Source organism: Coenobita brevimanus, chromosome 39 (genome assembly GCF_032717465.1).
Source record: "Coenobita brevimanus isolate Jiangsu-jjx chromosome 39, ASM3271746v2, whole genome shotgun sequence".
Taxonomy (NCBI): Eukaryota; Metazoa; Arthropoda; class Malacostraca; order Decapoda; family Coenobitidae; genus Coenobita; species Coenobita brevimanus.
This window is the reverse complement of record NC_136992.1, coordinates 7749711-7758142: the sequence shown is the minus strand read 5'-3', so window position 1 is coordinate 7758142 and position 8432 is coordinate 7749711. Positions and strand designations below refer to the sequence as shown.

Here is an 8432-nt window from a genome sequence, read left to right as displayed (position 1 = left end):
TGGCATAGATATGAAAGCGTTATGGAAAGGATGTGGAGGAGTAATACAATAGTACCTTAGTCTGTTATTAACCTAGAAATATTTAACTACAAAAGAAAGAAAATCTCCAAATTAATAGTCTCAGTATTCTATGATTTACCCTTACCCTATCTCTCTCTCTCTCTCTCTCTCTCTCTCTCTCTCTCTCTCTCTCTCTCTCTCTCTCTCTCTCTCAGATCGCCTGGTGTCAGATGCAACAGAATTTTAGAGTTGTGCTGACGATGAGACGGCTGATGATAAGAGTATTAACTCCCTCAGGATCCTAGAGTCACTCAGGTAAATGATATTTTCTGGGGTGGGATTCTCAAAGGTATTTACGATGGGTTCCCTGTCGTATCTCAGAGTAGTTTTTTGCAGGATGATCAGCGACATTAGAAGCTTTTCCTGTCCTGTTCTATCTATCTATCTATTTATCTACCATCTATCTATCTATCTATATATCTATCTATCGTCAAAAACAATTCCTGGTTACGAGAGAAATCTGTCACAGCTATTGTCTGTTTGGGAAGGAAGGACAAAGAAAGAAAACAGTACAAACTTTCCATGTGTCCAGTTTCCTGCCAAAACACATCACAGTTACGACAGGGACCCGATGGAAAATGTTCCTGTATCCCGACCCTGGACCTGTATTCTTGTTGGTTAAGGAAGCTCCCTAATACCTTTTCCCAGGTGATTTATTTTCCATACTACGCCTTACTTCTCTCTTGTATGTTGTTTTTTTATCTTTTAAACATCAACAGTGAAGGCAAAAATAACAAACATGGGTTTAATGAGCTGTATGCAAACATAAACTGGTAAGGAACAGGTGTTAGGGAGCTTCCTAACTAACGAGAATACGGGCCATGGTGTTGGCTTGAATAGACTAAGAGAGTTGTCCTGATCATTAAAGAGCTGGTGGTAGTAATAGCAATCCCAGGCTCTTCTGAATGTGAACCCAGTGAACTGCAGGATGATGTTGCCCTCCTCCTGCAGTTCACCACCCTCTTCTTGGGGGATAAGAAGAAGAATAAGGGACTTTTGATACCCGGGCAGCTCCACCACCTGTTCGTATCGGTGCCACCACATGAAGGCGTCCCACTTCAACGTCCATAAAACAGGCAAGGTGAACAAACAATAACACCTCTTTGTCACAGCAGTCTCCTCTGTCATGGATAGATCCTCATTCAGTGAGTATATGGGAGTATTATTCAGTATATACTGTGTATGCCCTCACTGTGACCTTATATAAATAAACTGAGTACACAGGAGGGTGTCTGCTCCTAGTAAATGCTCTCTCTCTCTCTCTCTCTCTCTCTCTCTCTCTCTCTCTCTCTCTCTCTCTCTCTCTCTCTCTCTCTCTCTCTCTCTCTCACACACACACACACACACACACACACACACACTATCTATCTATCTATATACCTAGGCTGCTTCCCCCAAGGAAAGGGAGGTAGCCGAGACAGGACGACACACTCTCCATTTACTCATCCAATCAAACACATTCATTCACATCTTAGCCCCAAAGGGGAGAACGGACAGATCCTCACTGCACCACACCGCACAAGGGTCAGCTGGGCAATGCAATCGGTGACATCCGCAGCAGGGCCCGACAGCAGAACTGGTTTACCCCTGCCACATCATAACAGACCCATCCCCTTACCCGCACCTGACCTGACTAGCTGATCAGACCAAATGCGGGAGAATATCCCCTCAGGGCTGCGTCATCACTTATTTATTCACAATTTCTCTCCATTTATTTCTGTCATGCACAGCCACTCTTCCTTGCTCAACAGACATCCCTCTCGCATCCAGCGCTCTCTTCACACTGTCCATCCATCCTATTCGTGGTCTTCCTCTCAGCCTTACACCTCTCACATCAGATCTAGTTATCTTTTTCACCAATCGCTCATTATCCATTCTCTCCATATGCCCAAACCATCACAACACTCTCTGCTCAACTCTACCAGCCATCTCCCGAACAACTCCAGTTCTCCTTCGCACTTCATCATTTCGCACCCGATCCATACGCGTCACTCCACACATACTCCTCAGACACCTCATCTCCATTACATTCAAACTTTTCCTCTCTGCTACACCCATATTCCATGTTTCAGCCCCATATAATGCAGTCGGTACCGCAACACCCTCATACAGCCTTCTCTTTACATCCATTCTAAGGGAACGACATTCAAACACTTTTTTCATTCCTCCCAGCACCTTTCCTACTTCATTTATTCTAAACTTCACTTCTGCGTCTATTCTTCCATCCACAGCAACATGTGACCCTAGATATTTAAAACAATCTACCTCCTCAAGCAACTCACCATTCAAAACTATATTCATCCCCCTACCATCTATCAACCTCGTACACTTCATCACTTTACTCTTATTCTCATTTACTTTCAAATTCCTCCTTTCACACACCCTTCCAAACTCCTCTACCAACTATCTCAATCGCTCCTCTGAATCAGTCACCAGTGCAGTATCATCTGCAAACAGCAGCTGCTTCAGATTCCAATCTCCACCATCAACATTTACCAGACTCAGACCACCTAAAACTCTTGCATTCACCTCCCTTACAACACCATCCATGTAAATATTAAACAACCAAGGCGACATCACACATCCCTGTCGCAGCCCCACTCTCACGGGAAACCAATCACTCACAGCATTTCCCACTCTTACACATGCTCTACTATTTACATAAAAACTTTTCACCCCTTTTAGTAACCTACCATCAAGTCCATACAATCTTAAAACAGTCCACAAAGCCTCCCTATCAATTCTATCATACGCTTTCTCTAAATCCATAAATGCCCAAAACACATCCTTGCCTTTCGCTAAATACTTTTCACACACTTGTTTCACAGCAAACACCTGATCAACGCATCCCCTCCCTCTCCTAAAGCCACACTGCTCATCACTAATCACTCCCTCTGTACCCTCTCTAACTCTCATAATTAACACTCTACCATACACCTTACCTATAACACTCAACAGACTTATACCCCTAAAGCTAGTACATTCATACTTATCACCCTTGCCTTTATACAAAGGGACCACACAAGCACTTGCCCAGTCAATTGGCACCATACCTTTCTCAAAGCACACATTCAACAATCTTACTAACCAGTCAACAATAGTCACTCCACCACCCTTCAGGCATTCCACAGCACACCCATCCATACCTGCAGCTTTCCCTGTTTTCTTCTCCTTTACTGCCTTCTCCACTTCCTCCTTCGTGATCAAAGAATCATTCAACTCTCCCAACAAATTTATTCCTTGCACCCTTCCATCCGCCACAATCTCAGCCACCCTGCCCTCCTCTACATTTAACAATCTTTCAAAATACTCTGCCCATCTCTTCCTTACTGCATCCATCTCAATTAACATCCTTCCATCCTCTGCTTTTACTCGTTCCTCCTTCCCAGACTCTCCCTTTTGCACCCTTTTCACCTCCTTCCAAAACATTTTCTTATTCTGTTGAAAATTCTCTGTCAGCCACCTACCCCACCTCTCATCTGCTGCCACTTTAGCATCACGCACAGTCCTTCTCACTCTATTCCTCTTTTCCTTATACCTTTCATATGACATCTCATCCTTCCTCTGCAGCCACACTTCATATGCACGTCTCTTCTCGGCCACAGCCATACTTACTTCCTCGCACCACCATTCACTTCCTTTTCTTACACCACCACCCACACGTCTCACACCACACACCTCTTCTGCATGCCCCACCACAGCACTCTTAAACAACTGCCATTCCTCCTCAACGCTGCCATTTTCCCGATCTTTCACTGCGTTCCACTCACCTTTCAATTTCTCCTGATACTCTATCTTTTTCTCTCTTTTATCCAACTCACTCACTTTCAAAACCTCCCTGCCACACCTAACCCTCCTAGCTCTCACCCATCTCTTACCTACTCTTAACTTTCCCTCCACCAGGTAGTGGTCAGACATACCTCCACCCTCCCCTCTCAGAACTCTTACATCCAACAATCTTCCTATTACATTCCTAGACACAACCACATAGTCCATCAAAGCTCTATCAACAACCCTTCCACCCTCCTGTCTCACCCATGTATACTTATAAATATCTTTCTTCTCAAACAGCGTATTCCCAATCACCATCTCTCGCTCAACACACATCGCTATCATTTGTTCCCCATTTTCATTTCTTCCAGGCATACCATGCATACCAACTACGCCTTCAACTGCTACATTTCCCACTCTAGCATTCAGATCTCCCATCATTACCACATTCACATTCGCTCCAAAACTCTGCAGACACTCATCAACATCATTCCAGAAAGACTCCCTCTCTTGTTCATCCCTTTCACTACCAGGCCCATATGCACTCACAAACACCCACAACTCACGTTCAAATTTCGCTTTCACCCACATCAGTCTCGATGACACACAGAAAAATATTGTAGAGTTAACTGTTTCCTCCTTTCAGCTCTCTCTCTCTCTCTCTCTCTCTCTCTCTCTCTCTCTCTCTCTCTCTCTCTCTCTCTCAGAAAAATATTGCAGATTCATCCCTTTCCTCCCTTCACACACTCTCTCCCTCTCTCTCTCTCTGACCACATAAAATATTAGCTGACAAGGGTGGTCGTTACACGTTATACCCAGAAATTTATCCTGTATACTGTACTACCATCATCATCACAGCTACCATCATCACCACAACTACCACCATCACCACAACTACCACCATCACTACAACTACCATCATCATCACAGCTACCAATACCACCATCACCACGACTACCACCATCGCTAGAACTTAGCACCGTTACCACATTTTGCACTGTCGCCCTGACTACCATCATTACCACAACTACCAACATCACCACACCTACCACCATCACCACAACTATCACCTTTACCACAACTACCAACATCACCACAACTCTCACTATCACCACAACTATCATCATCACTACAACTACCACGATCACCACAATTACCAACATTACCACACTTGCCACTATCACTACAACTACATCTGTCACCGCAGCTACCACCATTACAACTACCACCACCACAACAACCACAATTACTACAATTACCACCATCGCAAAACCACAACTCCCACCATCACCACAATTACCACCATCACTACAACTACTACCACCACCACCACTACTATCATCACCACAACTACCATTATTATCACAGCCATTTCATTAAGTGCCGCCATCACCACAATTATCACCAATACCACAACCACTATCACCACAACTACCACCATCACCACAATTACCACCATCACCACAACTACCACCATCACCACAACTACCACCATCACCACAACTACCACCATCACAACTATCACCATCACCACAACTACCACCACGACCACAATCGCTATCACTTACAGATACCACCACCGATGCGGTATATCGCATCTCATCCACCACCACTAACAAAATGGCCACCAACTCCACTGCACCGGAACAGCCACTACTACCACCACTACCACCACAGCTACCATTGCTGACTACCACATCTATCACAAGAAATCCCCAGCTATCTTAATAAACTACCTATATTATAAGAACCACAACCACCATATCTATCAAACACCACCACTACTAAATATTACTACACCACAACCATCACTACTACTGCCACTACCCCAAGCATTTTAACTACTACTGTACTGCTACTACTACTACTACTACTAAAATACTAATACTACTGATACTACTACTGTTGCTCCTGCTGCTGCAACTAATACTATTACTACTTTCATATTTCCATCCATCTTGATTCTTTACAAGATGCTGAAAAATGTCGAACGAAACATGATCTCTCTCTCTCTCTCTCTCTCTCTCTCTCTCTCTCTCTCTCTCTCTCTCTCTCTCTCTTACTGAAAAATCACCCTCAAATAACTATATTCCTCATCTTCTAGCCCAAATCTTACTCATATAAATAATCTTACACATTAAGAGTAATTTTGCTCAAACTGTACAATCCTACTAACCCAATATTGCTCATAATATAACGTTCATTTCATTCATTCATTGCCAGACGCCATGTATCCCATACAGAGTGGCCAAGGGCTTAGAGTTAATTGTTTTACAGGAAGGGGCACTAATCCTCCACCAACCCCACTTGACGTAAGGATGCCAACAGCATCTGGTGTTCCCAGGCGGTCACCCATCCAAGTACTAACCAGACCCAACGTTGCTTAACTTCGCTTATCGAACGGGAAGCGGTGTACTCAACGTGGTATGGCCGTTTCTTGTTAATTCAATATTCCTGATATGACACTATCTCACCTAAACAACATTATCTTCCTTATCATTCAATTCTAATCTTGCTGGAATAACGTGATCTTACTTCAAATGTCACAATCTGCAGCTCCTAATCTTCCTCCCCCAGTGATGTAATCTTGCCTATGTAATCGCGCAGTGGCGGACGGTCTGTACAATGAGATGTTCCCCGAGCCTTTGTGTGCCTCAGGGGGACACCCGGTTGAGATCACACGAGAGAGAGAGAGAGAGAGAGAGAGAGAGAGAGAGAGAGAGAGAGAGAGAGAGAGAGAGAGGAGGGGAGAGGAGACGAGAAGAGAAAGAGAAATGAAGGAGGAAGAAATGGGCAAAGGGAGTGACGGAGGAGAAGGAAAGGATAATAAGATGAGGAAGAAAAGAGAGGATGAAAAGAAAATGGCACTTGGAAGAAACAAGAGAATGAGAGAAAAAATGAAGAGAAAGAAGGGGAAGCGAGAAACTGAGTGAAAAAGAAAAGTAAAAAAGAAAGATGAAGGAGAGGAGAATGGGGAGAAGAGAGCTGAGGGAGAGGTAGGAGAGAAAGAGACGAGGAAGAGTAGGCAGAGGCGAAAGGAGAGAAAAATTAGAAGAAAAACGAAAGAGGAAGAGGATGAGGATAGTGGGGAGGAAAAAGAGCCGAGAGGGGGGGGATAGGAGGGAAAAGAAAGTGAGGAGGCAGGAAAAGAAATATGGGGAGGAGAGAGAATGGAAGGACAGGGAGTAGAGAAAGAATGATGGGGACGAGAAGGAGTGAGAGAGTGGAGGGAGAGGAGGGAGGAAAGGGGTGGCGTGATAGACAGACAGACACAGACCTATACATGCAGACACAAAGAGACACACAGAAACAGACTCATAAGTAGACACAGATCGATACATGCAAATAGAAAGACACAGAGACAGACATATAGACAGAAAGACACAGACCTATACTTGCAGACAGAAAGAGACAATTACAGACACATAGACTAAGATCTATACGTGCAAACTGGAAGAGACAGAAAGATTGATATAGACCTATGTACTGTGTGCATAAATAAAGACAAACAGACGCACTATATTTGACAGACTGGAGGCCGTAGGAAGGAGGAACGAGGAACAGAGAATGACTGATTCAGAGCTGCCCTCATGTGTGCTGAAAGGAATACATGTGAAGTAATAAGGGCAGACGCTACACTCTCTCTCTCTCTCTCTCTCTCTCTCTCTCTCTCTCTCTCTCTCTCTCTCTCTTCATACTTAGATATAAGAACCAGCATGTGTTATATTTCTGTTCAGTCTCCAAAATGCCTACCGCTGAATTTCTATCTTACCTTGGCACTAATCAGTATAGCTAAATCAAAGCATCCTCCGTGAGGGGAGATGGGCAGCCTCCCTTGGGAGGAAGTGGGCCGCCTCCCCTGTGAGGTGAAGTGGGCCGCCTTCCCTGTGAGGTGGAGCGGGCCGCCTCCCCTGTGAGGTGGAGTGGGCCGCCTCCCCTGTGAGGTGGAGTGGGCCGCCTCCCTTGTGAGGTGGAGTGGGCCGCCTCCCCTGTGAGGTGGAGTGGGCCGCCTTCCCTGTGAGGTGAAGTGAGCCGCCCTCCCTGTGAGGTGAAGTGGGCCGCCTTCCCTGTGAGGTGAAGTGGGCCGCCCTCCCTGTGAGGTGAAGTGGGCCGCCCTCCCTGTGAGGTGAAGTGGGCCGCCTTCCCTGTGAGGTGAAGTGAGCCGCCGTCCCTGTGAGGTGAAGTAGGCCGCCTCCCCTGTGAGTGATTTACCACCCTCAGTGAAACTAAGTGTGAAGTGCCATCAATCGATAACGCCCTTAATATGGAGGCTGTGTTACTGATTGTGGTGATAACTAGGAGGGTGTGTTAATGATTGTGGTGATAACTAGGAGGGTGTGTTACTGACTGTGGTGATAACTAGGAGGGTGTGTTAATGATTGTGGTGATAACTAGGAGGGTGTGTTACTGACTGTGGTGATAACTAGGAGGCTGTGTTACTGATTGTGGTGATAACTAGGAGGCTGTGTTACTGATTGTGGTGATAACTGGTGTGTTACTGACTGTGGTGATAAGGTGATGTTGCAACCCTGTCTCTGGCTACTCTGCCCCTCTCCTAGTCTCCTCCCCCCCCCCTCTCTCCTCTTCCCTGTTTTCCTCTC

General features: G+C 45.3%; 1 non-coding gene across 1 annotated transcript; it reads right to left on the bottom strand.

The window, feature by feature from the left end:
* Nucleotides 1–6150: 6150 nt before the first annotated feature.
* LOC145396916 (5S ribosomal RNA) lies at nt 6151–6269 on the bottom strand. The gene has a single exon (XR_013896874.1). It is a non-coding gene; the product is annotated as a 5S ribosomal RNA (ribosomal RNA).
* Nucleotides 6270–8432: the final 2163 nt, after the last annotated feature.